Source organism: Oryctolagus cuniculus, chromosome 11 (genome assembly GCF_964237555.1).
Source record: "Oryctolagus cuniculus chromosome 11, mOryCun1.1, whole genome shotgun sequence".
NCBI lineage: Eukaryota > Metazoa > Chordata > Mammalia > Lagomorpha > Leporidae > Oryctolagus > Oryctolagus cuniculus.
In genome coordinates this window covers 106,050,348-106,074,409 of record NC_091442.1, presented here as the reverse complement: position 1 = coordinate 106,074,409, position 24,062 = coordinate 106,050,348, and the positions used below count along the sequence as shown (strand labels likewise).

The 24,062-nt window shown below is 38.1% G+C and overlaps 1 protein-coding gene across 10 annotated transcripts in view; it reads left to right on the top strand.

The window, feature by feature from the left end:
• The window catches only part of C11H12orf42 (chromosome 11 C12orf42 homolog), a 325,319-nt gene that overhangs the window by 259,031 nt on the left and 42,226 nt on the right, over window positions 1-24,062 (top strand). For 6 of the 10 annotated variants that reach the window (XR_011380238.1, XR_011380233.1, XR_011380232.1 and 3 more), the window contains 3 exons: window positions 5,927-6,343; window positions 7,715-10,790; window positions 12,326-12,511. The gene's annotated coding sequence lies outside the window, so the exon portion shown is untranslated. The remainder of the gene's footprint in view (window positions 1-5,926; window positions 6,344-7,714; window positions 10,791-12,325; window positions 12,512-24,062) is intronic. The other 4 variants (XR_011380235.1, XR_011380234.1, XR_011380236.1 and 1 more) reach the window with 4 other exon arrangements.

Below are 24,062 nucleotides of genomic sequence, written 5' to 3'. Positions count from 1 at the left end.
CATTGATTGATTACATTTGTCCCTGATGTTGCTGCAAATAGGATAATACAATATCTTATTTCCTGTTTTGTTTTTGCTTCTGTTTACTCTCTACTGTTAAATGTACTCTTTTAAGGAGTGAAATGGCATATTTACTTCTTAAATTACCTTAAATAATGACCTATAGAGACATTCATGTGTTTTTGGAACTATTTTCAGTTATTTATCAGAAATGTCAGTTTAAAGATGGTGTGTCTGTCACAATGAATAGATTTCTAGAAGACATGGAGAGAACATCTCCTATCTACTGGTTTGCTCCCCAGATGCCAGCAACAACTGGCCAGGTCAAAGTCAGGAACTGGCTCAGTTTGGGTCTCCCATGTGGGTGGCAGGAATTACATGGGCCATCACCTGCTTCTTCCTAGGGTGTACATTAGCAGAAAGCTGGAATTGGGAGAGGAGGTTGTACTTGAACCTAGGTACTCTGATAAGGGATGCAGGTGTCATATGTGGTGTTTTAACTGCTACACTGAACTCTTATCCCAGGAATAGCTTTAAAATATTATTGTTTATTTATTTGAGAAGCTAAGAGGCAGATGAAGAGAAAAAGCTCCCATTTGCCAATTCACTCCCCAAATGCCCACAAAGGCTCCCTGCTGGGACCAAAACCCAGAAATTAAGAACACAATCCAGATCTCACACATGGGTGGCAGAAACTCAGTTACTTGAACTATCACCATGGCTTTGCAGGATACACATTAGCAAGATGCTGGAGTCAGCAACTGGAACCAAATATTGGACCCAGGCACATTGATGTGCAATGTAGGCATCTTAATTGGTGTCTTCACAGCTAAGCTAAGTATTCATCCACATAGTATTTTTATACTATATTTGTATCACTATTGTTGATCAGATTTATACCTGATACTTCTCTTTTTTTTTTTTCAAAGAAATCTGGAAATTGCTTAGATGAAAATGTATACTTAGCACTGACAAATATTTAATAGAACAGGTGTTCAGAGGCTGAGGCTAAACATGGAAGAAGTGTCCTGTAGCACACGCAAAGAAAATAATCACACCCCACTCTCACATCCAAACATACCTGGATGAGCCAACCTATGGGGCTGGTGCTGTGCCATAGCAGGTAAAGCAGCTGCTACAATGCCAGCATCCCATAAGGGAGCCGGTTCGAGTCCTAGCTGCTCCACTTCTAATCCAGCTCCCTGCTAATGTGCATGGGAAAGCAGTGGAAGACGCCCCAAGTGCTTAGGCCCTCGCAGCCATGTGGGAGACCTGAAAGATGCTCCAGGCTCCTGGCTTTAGATTGGCTCAGTTCCAACCTTTAAAGCCATTTGGGGGAGTGAGCCAGCGAATGGAAGACCTTTCTGTCTGTCTCTCCCTCTCTCTGTCTATAACTCTACCTCTCAAATAAATAAATAAAATCTTTGAAAATTAATAAAAAATAAGCAAACATACATGTGGACCAAAGAACATTGAGCAGGTCTCATAGATGTCATTATGATGATGTAGATGCTTGGATAAGATAGCCCTTATCTCCTGAGAGTGCACCAGTTTTTCCCTGGAAGAGCCCTTAAGTTGACATCTACCCAGGCCTTCATGGGGTCTGAGATTTAGGCCCTTGCCTATTATTTATTATTATTAGATCCTTGTTGATGTAGGACTTCTTTGGTAATTTCAGAAACATGATCTACTGGAAATGAGATCCATAGTAACAGTCAAGATCAGATTTCTATTTTCCTCCTGCCTCTCCAGGAGCCACGGTTCTTCACTTTGGCTGAACACTGGAATCAACTTGAGAAGCTTTCACAGACATTGATGTCTGGGCTGCAGCCCCAGAGAGCCTGACTTCATTGGAATGGGATGTAGACTGTGCAATGGTATTTTTAAAGTCCCCAGGGAATTCTAATGGTAAACCAATATTGAGAGCCACTACCCTGAAGCACCACTTTTGTCCAGATCTAACACACATTTATTTTGCTTTCCTTCTTATCCCAGAGAGCCAGGGATCACATCTATTTTTCTAACAAAGCACAGTTGGCTTTATTGTGTCCTCTTCAGTTGGAAAAAGTGACAAACCTAAGCATTGTAGTAAAATTAATCTAGTAATAAGAATAATTACCAGTACATTGGCAAACATATTGTGGGTAGAGTTTTGGTAAGAAAAAGAAATATTTTCTACTTATGAGAAAGGTATTATAAATCATTAAATGTGTAATTATAACATCAGTATGTCTTTCAGGGAGATTTTAAAAATGTGAATGGCAGAACACTGAACAAAACAGGGCATTATTTCCTGAATATTTAACTGAAATTATTTTTAATGATTATGATAAGGATAGTGTGAATGTTTTATGAACATTGGGGCCTATACAGTATGTGGACATGTATAAACTGTATGTTGCTTTGGCATTTTATTCTCCCATTTGATTTAATTTCAGGTATATTATATAGTAAGATTTTACATGATGTTAAGATATTCAATGATTTCCCATAGAAATCCATAGAGTTTAGTTATGATTATATAAGAGGTAATGGCAAGTAGAAGAGTAATATTCACGATAATAAGGTTGGTTATCATGATTTCCACGATAGACAAGTGCCACCAAAACTAGATTGAAGCAGAACTTATCCTAATAAACTTATTTGCAATGTATTAAGAAAACTATTAAACATAATTTTATTATGAGTGTTTTTGTAAAATGAACCACCACAAATATATTCCGTATGTAAATTCGTATTGCCATATATTTCTTTTTTATAAGGTAGCTACTAAAATATTGCTTTTTTCTTTAAAAAAAGATGTTTAATCACCTAACTCAACTTGATTGCTGTCTATTTCTATTCCAAATGCTAGGAAGACAATAGTCATCTGATGCTTCCTTTATTACAGATGGTTGGTGGGATAAAATGACTGCTCAGAAATTAAAATTGTGATGTTTAGTGAACTTCCAAGACTTTTTCAGCAGAAAAAGAAATAATTTGGAAACTATAATAAGCAATTTTCAGACAGTCTGAAGCATGGTGATATATTAAAAATAATATTTCACAGATTAATGAACTCTTCTCTGAAACTACTGTAAAAAAGATATCCCCAGTGTTTATTCAGTATAGAAAGCATAACAGCTATTACTCTGGTAGTTCCTGTTTGAAAAATGCCGGCCAAATTAAAGTCTGAGAAAATGTTTTATACTGCAATTGAAAGAAAATAAAATTTGGGTCAAGGACAAATGCAATTTGGAGTGTCCATAGTTTTTCCATTTCTAGAACAAATAGCTCTCAAAGCTGAGTTCTTATTCTGAATTTGGAAGGATCATAAAAAGGTTAACAATTAGTTCCTTTTTGGGCAATTGATGGTAAGAGGTTGAAAAGTCTGTATGATTTATGTTTTAAGACTTGGAATACTAGTTCAACTCCATGAACCTAATGAAAGAAAAAGAAGCAAAAAAGACATATCCACCATGGAAAAATGCTCCCCTCACTTATGGTTTGCATTTTCAGTTGTCCTTGGAAGAGTTTTCCAACTTCCTTAGGATTCAGCAAGTGTTTAATTAAATAAATATATAGGTACCAAATCTGTAGGGCTTAATAACACAAATCATTCTTTGCAGAGGATTTACAACAGGCTAAATGGACAGTCTTAAAGCAAATATGTTTAACCCATGTTTAGACTTCCATTTGATTGTAGGTCAATGAGGGCAGAAGATACATTGTCTGCACTTCCATATCCCCTCTGTTTTGCAGCGGTGACTTCCTCAAGCAGGAGGTTGACTGAATACTTATTATATGAATGAAGGTAGAATTTTAAGGTTGGAAAGGCCTCTAAAGGTAATTGGGTCTATCCTTCTTATTTTAAAAGTCAGGAAAATTAGACCCAGAGACGAAGTTGACCAGCCAATGAATATACTGCTCTCAAGATCAAAGTGCTGGCTGTGACCCAGATTTCCTAACTCGTGTTCTAGTGCTCTCTCTAGTCTACCTTCAGAAGGTAAATAGAGAAATTTGCCAGATACTTTTCTAATTGCCCATGGAGAATGGTCCAAATGGCAGGTGCAGCCACCGGACATTGTTACTCTATCTGTTCAGTTGTATTTACCTTTCAACATGTTTGCTTTCCAAATGAGAGAGGCCAACTCCATTAGGTAAATGACTAATCCTCTAAAATGGAATCTAAATAAATGAAGTGGCATCTTAGGGCTGCGTGCTGTTATGGGATGGAGGAAGGGAAAGTCAGGGACTGGGGCAGGAAGACTTAGAAAGGAAAAATCTAATAATACGTGTTTTTTTTTTTTTAAAAAAAGGTATGTTTTTATAGAGATTTTAACACAATACCATTGTGTATTTTGAGGCAAATGGGTTTTATAATCTTTATGGATAAACATATTTCTTTTCCCCAAGATGTAGGTTAATACAAATTTTATTATTTACATTTCTTTTATAGTGACTTTAGCTGCCTATTCACAGTGATTGAATGATGTAAGAAACACCAGTTATTCATCTGTTCTTTCATCTATTCAGTAACGTGCCAAGCTTTTACTTATATTGTTAGGTTAGGTATTTGGGGTATAGAGTAAAAAAAATCCATAATCCCTGATTTCTCCTGGGAAACATGCATATAATTTCAATGCAATGTAAAGTGCGCCTAGTACCAAGGAAGACCTGATTTCATGGTACATGGTGACGGCATTCAGAAAGGTTGCAAAGGAGGTATAATGTTAGAGTGAATTTTTGAGTAGGAATTTATTAGCATTCCTGCCAGCCTAGGACGTGGAAACAATGGTACTGGTATTAAGTGAAGATTCCAACTGTAAGGCTATATGTGGTTCAGCTACTACTGTGGCTGGTGAGTGCTCCATTTCTTCAACTCTGGTTACTTCAAGAACAGGATGAGGGGCCGATGCGGTGGCACACTAGGTTAATCCTCCACCTGCGGCACTGGCATCCCATGTGAGCGCCGGGTTCTAGTCCCAGCTGCTCCTCTTCCAGTCCAGCTCTCTGCTGTGGCCAGGGAGGGCAGTGGAGGATGGCCCAGGTGCTTGGGCCCTGCACTTGCATGGGAGACCAGGAAGAAGCACCTGGCTCCCGGCTTCGGATCGGTGCAGCACAGGCAGTGGCGCAAATTTGGGGAGTGAACCAACGGGAGGACGCCCTTTCTCTCTGTCTCTCTCTCTCTCTCACTGTCTATAACTCTACCTGTCAAATAAATAAATAAATAAATCTTTAAAAAATAAAAAAGAACAAGGATGACTCCTAAGAGCTGTGAAGTGTGTAGGTAAGGGTCATGAATTCTGAAGTCAGTTTAATTTCAAGTGCTCACCTTTATGACCTAGGAGCACATGTCTCTCCTTCTGTGTCTCAGTTTCCTCATTTACTAATGGTGAACCTAACACAAGCAACATCTAGAGCTAAGGTAGAGACCATGTGACCCAGTGTGGCCTTATGCTTCTGGGTGGCATCCATTGAGAGCTTGGTGTCTGAGTCATGCAGACTGTGAGTCATTTTGAAAGTCTGTCTGCTTGATTGATGGAGTTGTTGTGTGGTCTAAATAAGATAGGTTAAGGAATTATCTTAGAAGCTGGTGCATGATAGCACCCAGTAAATGTTGACTTTTATAATAGTAATGAGGTTATTATAAATAGTATGCTTCATAGTAAGTGCTCAATGGTATTAGATAACTCTGGATCTCGACAAGGAGTCTTTTGCACTGGTGGAAGCTCCATAGCTGTGGGTTGACTGCCTCATCGTCAGAAATAGATTTGCTAGTAATATAGACTCTTCCTTAGTTTTCATTTTTTCCCTACAAGTTCCTCAACCTAGGGCTATCTCCACTATAGGTTCAGGAGCATGCGGTCTCCATTTTTCATCTCCATCCTGCAAATAAGACGATAGTCTTAGACATCTGTATCGTCAATGTCTTCTCTATCCCCAGATCCTTATGAGGAAAACCAAGAAGACAAAGACTGAATACCTATTTCATCTACCTCCCCTTTCATGGGAAATCATCCACCCTCACCCAGCTACAGAGGATTGAACCAAAGATGGATGTCTGACCCAAAAGGAACCAAACACAGACTAGTTGGCTAATCACTTATAGCCTGATGCAGAGAAATAAGCATGGCCAATTTTATTCACTTATGGTAGGAAACATCATGGGAATTAGCCAGGAATATATCTGAAGGTGAGAGACAGCTCTTAGCAGGAAAAGCCAACACTACTTGCAAACCAAAATTGTGAGAGATCAATGGATACATTGAGCCAAGGAGGTAGAAGCTGTTTTTAAGGAAGAGAAAGATAACTTGAGTAGTAGAAAGAGAAGACACATATGAGAGATGGAAGGAGTTCAGAGGTAATCAAAGACAGTAGTTGATTTCTTTTGGTTTTTGTGATAATCCTGCTGCTGCTGCTGGCTAACATGCTGCTGCTGACAAAGATAATAGCCATAGAACATTTGTTTGGCATTTTTATTTTAAGCATTTATATTAATCAACTCATTAATACTCAATAGTGTAAGCATTTATATGAATCAATTCATTAGTGCTCACAAGAAATCAATGAAGAAAACTTTATTTTATACAGCTTCCATTTATAGTCTTATAAAACCTCCCCACATGTGCTCATTCTCACCAATATATACTTGGGAGAAAACTAAAATACCCAAAATACTAGAACAGGAACTCAATTTCCCAGGTCCAAGCCCAGTGGTCCAGGCTCAGTTGCACCACACATCTCTGCATCTGTCAATCATGATCAGTATCTGAAGTGGTAGGCCTCCATGGGACCTGCAGAAATGACTCATATTGCCTTGATTTGGACCATGCTCCTAGCTATTATTCCATAGCCTCTTTCTCACTAGTCTGGGCTCATGGGACCCTTATCTCCCTCTGTATACTTGTATCAAAGACATGGCATGTCCTCTACCAATGATGGCCAGTGCTCCTAGAATGAGCACAGCAGTCAAAGGAGTTACAAACAAACAACAGTTGCTAGGCCTTATGGGTGGAGACTGTTTCTTCAAGAGCCATCCCTGGGTCTCTTACATTCCTGACTGTGACCCAGCTGTTGAGCTGCTGTCTAGTCTAGCAGTGTTCTAGCTCAAATGTGCATTATCTGGGGGAACTTATAAAAATGTAGATTATGACACCATAAACCTGAGATTTTACATTTCTAAAATGAGTTTTCAGGTGAGACTCAAGCTGTTGATCCACAGATAACACTCGAACTAGCAAAGCCGAATAGCATATTTTTCCTTTAGTGAGACAGAGTGTTTTAGACTTTGCGTACCACATCACTGGTGTTGCAACTGCTCAACCGTACTGCTACAGTAGGAAAGTAGTCAGAGATGGTACAAATGGATGCAGCTGTGTTCAAGTAGAATTTTGTTTACAAAAGCAACTTGTAGTCAGATTTGGCTATGGCCCGTCCCTTCTCTACTTTAAGGAGCAGGTTTCTTTTCCTATAGCTATACTCACAATACTTCATATGCCTACTGTAGCATATTGATTACATCAGTGGCCCCAATTAGTGGCCTTCCTGTATCTTCATCTTTTTGCAGTGAGTTTGCATAGCCTTTCTTGAAGTAGTAAAATGTGTTTTCCCTTTACTTGAGTCTAGGCTTTCCTTGTGATCTGCCTTGATCACTAGGACATGGCATAAGTAACATTGCACCTCTTAAAAGCTTAGTCCTCAAGAGGCCTTCCACTCCTCTGCTTTCTTGTAGCCCTGCCTCAGCCAAACATCAAGTCTGCATTAACCAATGAAGACTGAGAAAACTAAAGAAGGAAAGCCTTGCGCTACAGCAACTGCAAAAGCAGAAATGTTGGCAGATGCTTAATGGAGCCCAGCCAAGACCAGAACTGCCAAACCAAGCCCAGTCCCTACTGCCAAAATTTAGAATCATGAACAGACTAAATATTTTTTATTTCACATCACAGATATTTGATTGGTTTTTATGCAGTAAAAGATGAATTAATATATCTCTTCTGTGATAAGTACATGCATTATCAAAAATCCTCCCAACTACTCTCATGAATTTGGTGTTATGTCTATTTTACAGATATGGGGCCAAGGTTTGGTTCATGGACATTAACAGAAGATGGTGACAAACTGGGATTTTAACTCGAGACTCTGGGTCCTTCTCACTATACCAACATTGTCTTTGGTCTCAGTTTGGTTTTATAGCCTCTTTTTATCTCCATCCCCAGCACCAACATATCCCTACACACACACACACACACACACACACACACACACGTACACATACACACACACACAATCACTGCAGAGAATTTGACATTTGAAGTTCATGCCCACCAGGAAAACAGCTAACAGTGAGGCTTAGAGTTTTGCAGTAACTACTCTACAACTGTGTTCTATCTCAGGCCAGGTAGCATGTGTTATGCTTCAAAGCATGCATGATTTAATCTCAAATGTAGCCAACCCCACAAAGTAACAGTCTGCTTAAGGGAATGACATCTGTATCCTAGTTTAAAGCTTAAAAAAATGTAAAGTGTGTCCTTGAAATAAATACTAGTGTACCTCTTGCAATAGAGGCATTGGATGAAGATACAATGCTTCCCTGGACACCCTACCTATTGCTGGATCTGCCAGGTCTATAGTCCCTTTTGTAAGCATGGTTTTTGGTCTCACAGATTTAATGAAAGATTGATTTTCTTACTTCCTGGACAAGGATAAATCTCATGAAATGGTGATTTAATTCACAACACAAAAGCGTGAAAGCCCTCCTTAAAATTAAAAGAAGTTTTCACAAAAAAAGAAGCAGGTTCATTCACAGTAATAGACCACTTTACTTTCTTATAAGGCAATAGAATTTTGCTAATTCTCACTAATGACAGAGGAGGCCCATTGTAGAGGAACCAATTTTACTGATTACTGAGTCGTATAAAATATTCTGAGAAAGAAATGAAATCTTGGTCATTCAAGACCCTCTATGTGTCTTGCTGAGAAATAGACACCCACTGCTGTTTTAATTGGGAGAATAATCAGGTTTGCAGTTTAGTGAACTGAGATAATCACAAATACCATCTGAGTGCAAACCTACGTTTCAGCCATTATTAAAGAAGACACTTTCAGGTGATAAAACTCAGTAGATCCCATGGGGGCAAATCATCAGCTCAGTGAGTCCAAGGTAAGTGCTTTTAGAGGTGTGTTTAATTTTTTCCAGCCACTGAGGGGATAAGATTCCAGTTATTCTTGACAGGGCTCGTTCATGTTGCAAAATCTGACCCACCAATTTATTAACTAAATGTACACTTAGAATCCCAGTATTAAATAGTATTTTGACATGTAAAGTCCAGGCTAGTTGTAGACTTAAAATATATAGTAGATTGACAAAGTATATGATGGATGAGTAAGATTATGGAAGAGGATGAGTAATTAAAATATTTAAGTCAAATGAATTTGTTCATAAAATAAAGAAAAATAATAAAACTACTAGAAAATGCAGGAGTCCTTAAAGCACAGTCTCTGAGCATTTCACCAGTTGAAACTAGAAGTGGATGTTGGCAAAAATAATTGTCTTGCATTTGAGCGGGAATAGTGCCTGACCTCATTTCCAGGGGAACACTTCTGAAATATTTTGTCAACATAAGACAACACCAGAATTGGCAAGAATCTTAAACTAAGTTTTTCAAAAATTAGTGTCTTTATATTTTTTAAGTTTAATTTTTATTGCTTTGTTTGAAAAACACATAGATGTACTGTATAAATGGGAGATAGTTGTAGTCAAATATCCAAGTGCAATAAACCCATAGCACATGAAGGTGCTCTTAGAAGCTTTCATGTCTGAACTCTTGTAGTGCTCACATCAACCCTATTAGTGTTACCTACATGGAACACTGTTCCTGAAGATAATTTACACATGCGGATCATGTGATAAAACATAAAGGATATTTCAACAATTTAAAAGATAGCATATTAACAATGTTTAAAAAGAATTATATAGTGGTGCTTTAAAACACTAGTGGAAAATAAAATTAAAAGGTAAATTTATTTAGGTGCAAAAATTTAAAATTGATGCACAATTTTCTTATAACACATTTTTCTATGAATTTCAGGCAGATCCCTCAAAGTTTTTGTACCAAATAACTTGTTTTCTTATTTCATATCCATGAGCTTTTTGAGGTAGCCTTGAACACCAAGACCAGTTGAAATTTACGCTAGGTATGCAAGGCTGGTCCAACATTTGAAAAAAAATCTTCGAAAGTAATAGGGAGGAGGGTTTGGAAGAGTTCAGTTTTGAATGAAACTTCTAGAATGATCAGAGGTTTATTCTTTATTGGCATAAACACTGCATTTCTTTTGGTACTCCTATCCTTAGCCACTTGGAGAAAATGTGGACAAATGCAGCTAAATAGAAAATGTGATTTGACTCATCACAAAGCCTGTATGGGTGTGAACTGAAATGCCAAATTGATTCAAGTTGTTGTAGTACAACTCTGGAACATCTGGGTCTTGAATTACACATCAATTAGTATAAAAATGTCAGTAGTATTTATGGAAATCTATTTATAATCTGTAATTAGTTTGCTCTAATCCAGAACATTTGTAATGTTCAGCTAGACAGACGCTTTCAAAGTGATTTTTAATTAGTGAAGTTATAACCATGAAAGTTTGTGCATCCAAACATGGAAATTTGTACATTGTTTTAGCATTTGTATATTGAATCCTTTCTAGGTAATGTCGGGAGTATGATGAAGACTTCAAGATCCTTAAAAATCTGCTGGGAGAAAAACAACATGTGATGCAAAGTAGCACAATACAGACTGAGAAATAAAGTAAGTGGTATGTTGTAGAGGAGAAGGAGGAATGGGAGGATATTGATAAGTATATGAGTTGTGGTAGAATGTTCTAAGAGGCAACAGCAGGAACAAAAACAATGTATGGCAGAAGAACAAAGAAAGTTAAATAACCCAATGTGTCAGCAATATTATATGAATTATTTTTCTGAAAAAAGTCAAAGAAACTAATTACTTTTAAAGTTTATTTATTTACACTTGCTTATTTGAAAGGAAGAGAGCAGGACCTTTCATCTGCCTGCTCCCCAAATGCTAGCAACAGCCAAGAGCCATCTGGGTCTCCTGTGTTGGTGGCAGGTAGAGCCAAATGCTTGAGCCACCAGCTAGTTCATCCCAGGGAGTTGGAATTGTGAGGGAAGCCGGGACTTTTGAACCCAGGGACTCTGATATGGAATGCATGTGTCTGCAGTGGTGGCTTAGCCCACTGCCCACAATACCCACTACATAAGAAAGTGAGTGAAGTGAGACCTGTGATCTTCCAACACACGGAGCAGTAAGTGGGATATGCTGTACTCCAGTGGAGTGGGAATGGACAAGGCAAGCATGCATTTGGCGTTGTTCTGACCCATGCAGAGTATATCAGAGAAAAGAACATTATACAGGAACTCTTTTCTCAATCCTCCTGCTTCATCAACAGTCACAATTCACAAAGCCATGCTGTACTAAGTTAGTTAGGAGAAGTAAGTTCTGATGTTCTATTGTACAGTAGAGTGACCACAAATAATGGTGGTGTTCTGTACAATTCAAAAAAGCTAGAAAAAAAGAATTTTGAATGTTTTCACCACAAAGAAATGATAGATTTTTGAGGAGTTAGATGTGTTTACTTGAATGGGCATTACGCAATATATGCATGTATCAAAACATCATGTGGTACCCCATAAATATGTATAATATTTTATGTATCAGCTATAATTTTAAAATACGTATTTAAAATCAAATTGATCTTTTAGTTTAAAAACACACATTATCATGAAAAATCTCTATGGAACAGTTTTTGGACCTGAAACTATAAGATATAGGAGACATGAAGAAAAAAATCAACAAAATTGTTCTAGGAGGTGCATATGGAATACTGTGCCAACATATATGAAGAATAGTTATGTAGATGGACCATATGATATATCATAAAGAATATATCAACAGATTTTGAAATAATTTGTATATTAACAATGTATGAAAAGAATTATAAGCCGTGACTGAGTGGGATTTATCTCAGGCATGCAAGTCTTGCTAAACAATTAATGTAATGCATAATATAAGCAGGCTAAAAAAGAAAAATTACATGATCATATCAATAAATGCAGGAAAAGCATTTGATAAAATCCAATGATATACATTCATAAATAAATCTATAATAAGCTAGGAATAGTGAGAAATTTTCTCACCTTGATAAGGAATATTTACTGAGAACCTACAGCTAATACCAAACCTAATGGTAAGAAACTCAAAGTTTTCCCACTAGGTCAGAACTAACTAAGGATGTCTCTTCTCACTACTTTTTGACATTATTACAGAAGAGCAAGTTAATAAGAAAGAGAAAGAAACAGAACAGGCGTTCAATTAAGATGACTGAATTAGTGAAAAAGAGAGTTGAAGGTCTTTGTAGACTGAATGGAAGAAACTTTTGGAAATGGAGAGCCTGGAGGTATTGGAGCAGAGAGAAATGATGATGCAAGATTCTTGAGTGAGAAGCAAGAGAGGTAAGGCATTTGAGTTTGGTGTAGCCCCATGCCTATACCCCATACAGGGCAAGCGTAGTATTGCTTTAGAGATTTGAGGTGCAACAACTTCAGGTAATAGGGAGTAGATCTATAAACAGAGATGGAATAAACTGTCCTAGTAGGCAAATACACTCAGTATAGGAACATAAACACATTTTCATTTGCGTTACTAGTATTTTAAGATCTGCCAAGACTACAGGTTTTCCTTCAGCCTCAGTCCCACTTCCTGTACACTCTTACCTGGAAGTCCCTGAAAAAACTATTCACTCTTCTCCGGAAGCTCCATGGACACTGGTGACTACTGATTGCCTTGACAATAGCCAGATAAAACCTTGGGGCTGCAAAAGATCTCTTCTGTGGCTTAAGTGCCAGGACCATGTTTAAGCCTATCTGCCTGGATTGCTCTCTTTTTGCTTCACCGGCTCTTGGTGAGTTTCTTTCGAGTGTGTGGATCTTTTCTGTTGGGCACTATGTTGACCCTGGGACTTAACTGAGAGAAACAAACCCCATCATCAAGGGGTCTAATATCAGATGAGGGTCTCTAAATCTTGCTATTCAGTTCTTGCTCTGAGATCACAGACAAGAGGAACTGGGACAATAAGAAGTCTCTTCCCTGGTGTTATAAATGCAGAAAAGATCCCTAGAGTAACGATTTTGTCCCTGGTCACAAAGTGAGATAGAATCAGAGCTAGAGCCCCTGATTTGAAACCAGAGTCTTTCCCTATACAGGGATGCTTAAAAGGAAGAGGTTCCCCTGGATGACTACCACTTGCAAGGTCTATATAAAGTATAGGAGGGGATGCATGGTAGGAGTTAAAGGCATGGTTCCTACACTTCAGGATCCTCAAAGGAACGTAGGGAGAGTCCTAGGTAGTTAAATTGCTTTTTTTTTTTTTTAATTAAATCCTGAAGTGGATATCTAAGTGAATGCAACAGAAGACTTGAAAACTGAGACTGGATTTTATTCTTGCACAGTATTCAATGCACAGTAGATATTCAACAAATACCTATGGTTATGAGGATTTTGATCCATAAAACTCTTTAATGTGTTGAAGCAAACATCTCATAGAGTTCAAGATTTAAAAATGGATAATTTACAAGTTTTTCTTTGGGAAAGGACATTGGCTGGGATAGAATACTTTTCCAAAAAAAATGGTGACATAAAAAATAACAGATGTTGATAGAGTTCTCAGTTGTCCATGTTAAATTCTACCTTTCTGGGTGTTTTATAACCCTGCCTATGAGGCATCTTTTTCCCAGCTCATTTTAAACTTTCATACGGCTTTGGTCAAAATAGCACAAGTATTTCCTGAATCGTTTGACATTCAGCTGTTGCTGAAGATGTTAAATCTACAAGCAAACCTGCTAATCATTGGCAACAAAGCAGCTTAATCCTGGCTGACTGGTGATTTGTTTTGGAGTCTTTGGAGCAACGGGAGAGATTCAAGTTTATAAAAAGAGGTAAATAGTCAGCTAGAGATTAGAAGCGAAAGAAGGAAAAGACTTCTTTCCCCCAGACCACACACTGATAGGGAATCTGCCTTAAGCAATTGTTTGAGAATGTTTCATGTTTCTTTCTCTGCCGGGTCCCTCAGCTTCTCCACTGCCCATTCCTCCCCCTCCCTCAGCCATGGAAGGCTTGATTGGCACTTGTCACCACTGATAGAGAGAGGAAGATGTTTCAGGAAAAGGGGAGGGGGAGTGGGGCAGGCAATTCGTCCAAAGCGGCAGTAGTGAAAAGATGATTCCTTCTTTCTGCCTGTGTTTTGTCTCTCTATAAATTATTCAAATCTGGGTGGCATCTAGGATAACTGGCATTTTGACACAGCTTAAGGGATTGTCTCACTAACACTATTGAACTGAAGCTGCCACCCTTTTAAAAATGTAAAGAGAGAGAGATCTTTCGTATAATCTGGTATGTCTACAAATGAAAGACTGTTAATGCAGAAGGCTTGAAACATTTTTGAACAATTATATTCATTTCTGACTTACTGCATTGTTCCATCCACCTATAGAGATGATCTTTATTAGCTTATAAAGAAGAAAGGCTCTTAGTTGGATTTCCTTAAAGAACATGTGTAACAGCTTCATGTGGGTTGGTTGGTTACACAGCTGAGGTAGCTGGTGGAGAAGGAAGGTGTGAACGTTCTTTGGACAGAAAAGGTTTACCTTTGTGAGGAATGTCTTTAGTGGGGAGTGTGGAGGAAGCATTGGACTGGGAGTCAGGGTAACGTGGTTCTAGCCCCAGATATACCATGCCAACCATGGGGTCTTGGAAAAGCTACAGAGTCACTCTGGGCCACGTTTTCTTCCTCTGGGCAATGAGGTAGTAGACAGGTTGTCCTCAGTGACTTCCAACTTTAGAATCATGTAATTGTTGAGTTATTTTATTTACTCCTTTTAATAGAATATTTCCATTTTTGATTGTTTGTGAATGGAGACACTTAGTGGACTTTTAGAATTTTAGTTCAGTTAAACAACCATTTATTATAGAAGGCACTGTGCTGGGTACCCCTGGGGGAGGGCGAGGCAGTGACTGGAGTAGATGGGAAGGCGTCTCCTTTCTTCCCACCTGTTCGTAGGATGCTTTGAAAGGAAGGTTGCCAAGTTTAGCAAATAAAAATTTACAGTCAATAATTTGAAATTTAGAGAAATGATGAATAGTAATTATGCAATATTTGGGACATATTTACTCTAAAAGGAGTTTTTATCTGAAACTCAAATTTAACTGGGGATTCTGTGGTCTGTCTGGCAACCCCAAACAAAATCACCTCTGAGCAATTCCCTAAGAAGGTGGAAAAATTCTGCTCTTACAAGAATTTATTAGCCTAGAGTAAAATTGAGTCCTGGAGAAAAATTTATACAAATATATATGTATATATGCATATATATATATCTTATAGAGTTCATTTATTCATGCATTTAAGAGATATGTCTTGAAGGCCTGCTATGTGTGGGGAACTAGGCTAGTTCCTGGGAATGTAATCTGAGCAAGATAGACATCGCCCATATTCTTGTGAAATTTATGGCCTCGGAGGGAGACAGATATTTAAAAGCTAGTCAGAGATCTGAATATATCTGTTTAATGGATAAAATGATTTGATTATTTTTACTCAAAAGTGGAAACTCATGACTGGAGCATAGGGAGATTATGATGCCATAGACAGGAGTGTCAATTGGTAAAGTCAACAACAGGAGTCACTGTGCACTTACTCCTCATGTAGGATCTCTGTCCTTAATGTGCTGTGCATTGAGATTTAATGCTATAACGAGTACTCAAACAATATATTTCACTTTGTGTTTCTATGTGGGTGCAAACTGTTGAAATCTTTACTTAATGCATACTAAACTGATCCTCTGTAAAAAAAAAAAAAAAAGAAATTATCAACTCCCAACTTGACTCTCACTGGGATTAAACATGACAATAGGTCTGATCTGATTTCATCATCATTTAAAAAAATCATCTATTATTTTTCACTTTATGTTTCTGTGTGGGAGCAAACTGTTGAAATCCATACTTAATGTATACTAAGCTGATCTTCTGTATATTAAGATAATTGAAAATGAATCTTGATGTGAATGGAAGGGGAGAGGGAGTGGGAAAGGGGAGGGTTGTGGGTGGGAGGGACAGTATGGGGGGGAAGCCATTGTAATCCATAAATCGTACTTTGGAAATTTATATTCATTAAATAAAAGTTAAAAAAAAATAAAACAGATGCCATTGGGGCCGTCAAAAAAATATTTATTTTATTTATTTGAAAGGCAGATTTACAGAGAAAGGCAGAGAGAGAGAGAGAGAGAGACAGAGAGAGAGACAGAGACTTTCCATCCATTAGTTAACTTCCAAAATGGTTACAATGACAGGAACTAATTTTTTTTTTAATTCAAACCCTTGTGTCGAGGGCTGACTTTCAATAGATCACAGCGAGGGAGCTGCTCTGCTACTTTTGAAAGGAACTATTTTTTTTTACACTTAGTGTAAAGGCAAAAAAAAAAAATTCAAGGTTACTTATAATATGGAAAATAAAACCAAGTATATAGTTGTAGTAAATTTAAATGCAATGTTATGTGGCCATTAAAAATGCTGCCAATGCATCTTTAATGAATTGGTAAATGCTTAAGATGTGATATTAAACAAAAGAATAGTAAATGTATGTGTAACCGTAAGGACAGTGATATCCAACACTGTAACCAGTTGTAACCAGTTACTGGAACTTGAAATGTAACTAATGTATGCTATAAATATAACATATGCACTGGATTTAGTGCTAAGAATGATAAAAGAAAATGTGTTTCATGAATATTAGTAATTTTTTAAAAAAATGATTAGATATTGACAACATCGTTTTAAATATATAACTTGGGTTTTATTGAGTTAAATAAAATGTATTAGTAAAATTTGAAAACGCAATTTCATTTATTGAGTGCTTAATTTTCACAAGGCCCATAAGGAAAATCCTTGACATGGTTTAATACAGGTGCTTAACCTTTTCTTATTTTAATTCTCATTTAATTTTTAATTTGAAAGAGAGAGAGAGAGAGCATTTCTATCTGCTAGTTCACTCCTCAAATGACAGCAACATCCAGGGTTATGCCAGACTGAAGCCAAAAGTCTGGAACTCCATGAGCCTCCCTTGAGGATGGCGGTATCCACAAACTGGAGACATCACTTGCTGCCTCCCAAGGTGCACAGTAGCAGGAAGCTTGATTTGAAGCAGAGGAACAAGGAGTGTACCGAGTCCTCCAATATAAAATGAGGGAGAGTCCCAGGTGGAGTCTTAACCACTGTGCCCAATCACAAGTGCCTTTACCTTGTCTTGGGGGTTGGACCAGACATCTTAGAGGAAGTTATATTTAGTATGAGAAAATTTGGGGCAGGTATTCCAAACAAAAGAATCAGCTCCAAGATACATTAGAAGTGGCAATTGTTTTTTTTTGTTTGTTTGTTTTAGTATAAATGAAAGAGCAAAAAAATATCAAGTATCAACTTACCATTTCCTATGGGAGGTTTGTGATACTAAAAATTTCCTATGGAAATGAATGGCTATTTTTCTATTAAAATTTCTGAACTAATGGATCATGAAATTTCTATCTATTCATTAGGAAAATTTAATTCTGTGTCATCTACTAATTAACCTAGTTTCATATTGAATATTTTTAATTTCAAGAGAAATATGAATGTCAATACTTTTAAATAGTAACAGAAAGATTCATCTCCCATCTCAACAAAGCCGGAGGATATTAAAGGATGAAATAGAATTCTGTGTTAGCTTAACAGTCATGTTTGGGACATCTCGGCTATATGTGAATAAGGTCGTCACTTTTAAATACCCCAAAATAATTAGGGACAGAGCAAAAATGAGAGAATCAATATTTTTAGATATTTGGTATAAAAGCTTGCCATCTGAGGTCAGATAAATCTGAATTATATCTGTTTCATCACTTTTGCATTTTGTGATCCTGTTCAAGTTAACAATAATAGGAATAAAAATGATAACTCTGTTGATAATCTATTCAAAGAATTAAACATCCTTCCAAGCAATTTACACATATGAAATTACTTCATCTTAGCTTCTATGAGCCTAAGTCTTCTCATCTAAAATATTGCCAATGATAATAAAATCTACCTCAGAGGGTTGTGATAAGAATAATCTGAGATCAAATTAGCAGTTCAGTAAATGCTAGTTACTGTTAATAACATTAACAATAGTGAAAGTCCAACTCTTCTTTTAACTGTGAATTGTCTGCTTAGTGCTTATCCATTAGTATTTCATAATATTGTAGCAATTTCATTCTTTCTGGTGTTCATAAACTGTGAAATATGACTGAGGGAATCATTCAAGTATAACAAGGCAGGTAAACAATATTCTTTCTCAGATTTTATTTTTTGCAACTCTTTTTCTGTAAATTGGGAGGTTCCAGATTACTATGGAAATGACCAGAAAGTAAAAATAGATACTAAAATATTCTGCCTCATTTTTCTCCTTCATTTGTTCCTGTAGTAGAAATGACTGCTTTTGAGCCAAAAATTTGAACTACCTGCCGCAGTCTACAGCCTGACTCTGTGATTCAAATAAAGATAGATACCTCTACCTTGGCCTTCTGGTTCCGGGTAGTACCATAATTATCCAAGGTTCAGTTAAGCATTTCCCAAAATACTGAGGTCTTGGGATTGATCAGTAGTATCTGTGTTGCCCCCTATTCCCATCTTTGTGTTCAGTATGAAGAGAGTCAAAGAGTATACATGAAATGAATATGTAGAAGTCATTATCTTTAACCTCAAATTATTTTATTAAGTGCCAACATTGGGCAACCATTATCTGTCGATCAGGTGTAGCCTGATTTCTTTGACTGCAGAAGACTGTGTATTCTAGTGAGGAGCAAGAGGGGCTTTTAAAGCAGTAGGTGTTTCAGTGTTGCTGCAAATATAGTTTTGTCAAACTTTGTTTGATACCTTTGTCAAACTAATGGTTAAGAGTGTTATACTAGGGGCTGGCATTGTGGTGTAGCGGGTAAAGCCACACCACCTGCAACGCCAGCATCCCATATGGGTGCTGGTTCGAGTCCTGGCTGTACCACTTCCAATCCAGCTCTCTGCTAAAGTGCCTGGGAAAGCATCAGAGTTTGGCCCAGGTGTTTAGGTCCCTGCCACTCAAGTGGAAGACAAAGAAGAAGCTCCTGGCTCCTGGCTTTGGATCAGCCCACCTCTGGCCATTGAGGCCATTTGAGGAGTGAATCAGCAGATGGAAGACTTCTCTCTCTCTCTCTGCCTCTGCCTCTCTTTAACTCTACCTTTCAAATAAATAAATAAATATTTTTAAAAAGAGTGTTATACTACTATAGTTTCAATGATCTGTGATTACTTTGAAATTTACTGTATGTGGGTGAAATGGTCATTTTTCCATTTGATTATTGTTTGTAGCCATTGTCTATTATTTTGCTAAACTGGAGTCTTTGCTTTTGTTGTTGTTGTTGAATCCTTTATTTACTGGAGTGTTAAGCCCTTTACTTCAGTGTAAATTGAAGATATGTTATCTCAAAAGTGAAGGGGAGAAGGGGCAAAGGGAGGGGAAAAGAGGGTGGGAGAAAGAGAAAGGGAGGGAGGGGGAAAAGAAAATAGCATTATATTCTCAGAACTGTTTCTAAGCACTCTACCAAACCTGTTAAAAAGCAAAGAAAAGAAAAAAAATCAGTAGGTGAAAAAGGATGAGATATGTAAAGGAACAAATGAATGGTACAGATAGGAACTATTCCAGAAATTCAGTGGAGGGTGAGGCTATCAGAAACTTTGACAAGGGAAGGACCAAGGAGAGTGAGATAGATGGGGTGGGAGTTCAGAGAGCATCCCAAGGGAGGAAAGACTGTGAGCGAATGGAGAGGCACGGGAACAAGTCCTTCCTCCATGACAAATGCTTCACAGAACACCAGAGTCCAAACTGTATTCTGTAAGCAATGAGTACCTACCAGTGATTTGGGGCAGGAAAGTGGCCTTCACATTACGGGTTTGATGTATCAGTGATGTGTGGAGTATTCCAGAATGAACAGCAGCAGCAGAAAGAGAATTGTTTTCAGTATTTCAGAAGTACCTTCTTATAACAGACATTTTTGAACACCTTGAATGCGTTTGGGGCCTTACATATGGGTTTCTATATCATGAGGATAAATCTAGATTCTCTTACAAAACATTGCTTTACATCAGGTCAAATTTTAGGTCTGAACTTCACTTTTAAAGTATAAAAAGAGATCATAGAATATAATAGGCTATTCAACTTCTGGCCTCAGACCTGTATGTAAGCCAATTCTCATTCCCTAGAACTATTACAGAAGGAAGAACATATTCCTATAACCTAATATTAGTGTTGCCAAACAGCATAGCCAAGGCTCCTAGCAGAAGGAAGAAGGGGAGCCAACGAGAATATTTGTTCCAGGATGCCAGTGAGCCAATGCTTGTCACCCAGAGTCCTTCCTCTGTGAACCTAACTGCAATTGTGAGAAGTCTGTCATCAAGAGATTAATAAAACACCATTTTTTACCATTTTGGTGTCAGGGAGTGGTATGGTACCTATCTCAGAGGTAGGCATTTGGGACATTTATGCCTTGGGACATTTAGAAATTTGCAGCAGAGACAACCTTAATTTCTGGTCTTTCTTTCCCACCTACAATGTTAAAAAAAAATCTCTCATTTCCATTTCTGTTTTGAGTCTGGAGTTTTAGGACCTGGGCATTTGTCGTGGCCCCAGAGTAAACATCACAACATCAGCTTGATTTCGGATAGAGCTGCCTGGTCAGCCAAATGGACCAGTTTTCTCTCTGTACCACTGCCCTCAAATCTAAGCCTTTAAGCCTAAGGTGAAGGATGCAAGTTCTACAGAGTAGATGCTCTCATTCAAGTTTACTGCATTTGTGGGCATTGAAAGTCGAAGAGAAAATAAATGGTCAGCATTACAGTCTTTTATTGACCAGCGATTGAATGGATTGGATGACCAATAACTGGATGGATTACTTATCCATCCAGTTACTCTTACCTTCCCACATGGAAAAGAATAAGAGATAAATAAGAGACAGGAAGTAATATTCTAGTAGAGATTGCTCCATGCAGAAAATACCCTGAAGAATGGTTTTAGTGTCGCTCTCAGTATCTCTAATATTATTATTACTATTGTTATATACTTGTATTAGCTTTGGCATAAATATCAATATTTGTACTAGTACTGGTACTAGCATTATGAAGGGGTTTCAAAAAGTTTATGAAAATGGAAAAGATCAATTTGTTTTAGTGCAAAAATTTTTGAATTCCATGAATGGTTTTATTTTCATTTACATATTTTCCACAAACTTTTTGAAGACCCCTAATATTATAAGATCATTTTACCAAATCAAATGAATTGACATTTTACCAATTCAAATTAATTGCAAGGTATTGTCTTTGGTAATATAGAAAAGATTCTTGGTTGAGAGTAACATTAAATAGTAAATTAGTTCCTGGGAAACATGGTGCAGGCCTCTACAAGGAAGGGAACATAGTGACACTTTGGGGAGGTTTGGTTTGGGAAAGCTAAGCAGAAGTGTTAGGGACTCAGAGGGTGGTGATGAACAATAACTCCTTCTCAAAGAGACCAGCCTTGGAGAGATGCAGCAGAAATAGTGGATATGCATCTCAGTGGATTTGCATGACACAGCGTGAGAGAATCACTTGGGTTGGCAGTGCCCTCCCTTTACGATGGATGACAGTTGTTTCCACACAGAAAAAAACAGCAGTGGAGAAATTACATCCTGAGACGTCTTGCTGGGTAGGAACCTGCTCTTTTGTGGGCTATTTTGATATTTTCTTATATCAGCAGTCTTGTTACTTGGTCAATTTTTAAAGTAATGGTTTATCAGCCTGATTTAGAATGCCACTTGCTGTGTAAACCAGGACTTCGTGTTGGACATACTAAGTGAAGTGGGACCCAGTCATTACAGACTGCATGTGTGAGGAACTTGGAAAGGGGAATGTTCAGATCATTTTTCTATGCTTCAGTTTCTCCTAACTATCATTCAACAAGCCTTCATGATCATGAAGGACCTCCAGCAGCCCCCCAAGTCATGCATGCAGCACAAAAAGAAAGAAACCATGGACCTGTGCCATTGGATTGTGCCGTGGTGTCCTGGGTCACTTTCATGATAATAGAATATCATGGCCTGCGTACCTCATAAAGAAACTGATTTCTCACATTTCTGGAGTCTGGAAAGTCCAGTGTCAAGGTGCCAGCATTTGGTGAGGGGCTTTGTACTGTGTTGTCTGTTGGCAGAAAGTAAAAGGATGAGAGAGAAAGAGAAAGAGAGAGAGGGAGAGAGAGAGAACACAGAGAGTGGAACCCCTTGCTGCTTTTATAGCCCCTGCTTCTGCAATGATAATGGCCTTTATCTATTCATGAGGGCATAGTCATCGCTTAAAGATCCTACCTCTCAACACTGTCACATTGGGAATACAAACCTTAGCAGACCTATTCAAACCATGGCGAATGAGATTTTTCCATATATGTTCCCTAGTGTTTTCCAGTCCAAGCATTCAGCCATGGCAGCTGTGGTTTGCATGCTGAGTAGAGGCTCCTAAATCACACTGGTTGGGACCAAGTTCAGTATAAACATTTGCCAGTTGTGAGGTCACCAGGCTATGTAACTTCAGGCAGTGCTGGGCCTGGTTAAGGAGTGGCTCACTGTAGGATAACCATCATGGTTGTTATTTGTATTCACTGTCCTTTTGTTTGATCAGAAACAAGTGCACAGGATGAGACATAAGCTGGTCCATGTTTTCTTGGGCGTGTGTTGTGTATCTGTCCCTAAGAAAACTCACATTTTTCAATACAAATTATGGGCAAAGGAGAGCTGCAGAACTCGTAGTCCATTGTCAAAAATAAAATAGTAGCGCTGTGGCAACTTGAATTTTTCTGCTGTTTTTGATCAACTGCCTAGCTTCATCTGGTCATTTTTTCCTATTTGATTCTCAGCTCTCCTTTTTCTCAGAATGGCATTACAGCTTCTGAAGAAATCTGAAGATGGAGCACCCCTATGAAAATCCAAGGGAGTGCTTACCAGTCTCTTCCTTGGATGACTTCTATTTCACTGTCACAAGGTTACAGTCAAGTTATCTTCCAGGACTGTGGTTCTCACGTTGCTCCTCCCCTTCACAGGGTGGAGGGCAGGCCCTGCTGGATGCTGGCTGAGTATCTCTGGGCTCAGCACATGGCTGACTTCATAGGCTGTCTCTCAGCTGGCTTCTCTCAGAGCAGAAGATCGGAGAGAGGCACAACCTAAGACAGACGCCACAGTTCTCATCACGTAATCTCAAGGGTAACTCCCTGCTAAATTGAGTCCCTCCAACATTCATGTACTGAAGCTCCAACCCCTACGAAGACTTTTTAAGAAATAGGGCTTCTAAGAGGTAATTAAAGTTAAATGGGGTCATCAGGGTGAAATTCTTATTAGAAAGGATTGGTAGCCTTATATGAAGATGAAGAATCTCCAGATGCTGTATTGATTTTATGGACATTTTCAGATAAACAAAATCTCCCTTGTTCAAAAGCTTTTTCTACACCTTATTTTAGGAATAGCATACAAGGGCATACGCAATGGTAGTGGAAGCAACAAATTCAGAAATTGGGATATAGCACAAGAAAGGTGAAGGGATTTCTCAGGCAATGTCAATAAGAAGTCCCAGGGTGATGGCGTTGTAGACTGAAAAGAGGAGCAGTGAGAAGAAATGAGAGTGGTAAGATATGTGAGCATCCAGCTGTGTAGAAAAGAATATTGCACAGTTACCTGCAGTTTAGTTAGTTGGAAGCTATTGACTTTTGTGAGCTAAACATCTGCCTATTCAAATACGTCTTATTCTATATATTTCATTTCTATCACTCCTTCAAATATAGATGCCAAGGGTGCATTTTGAAGGAAGTTTATTGTTTTTGGAATTGATTTTTCACTATCTACTAGTTCCCCTTCACCTCCAGACAGCATTAGGGAGTTGCATTAATAATTTTCAAATCTGATT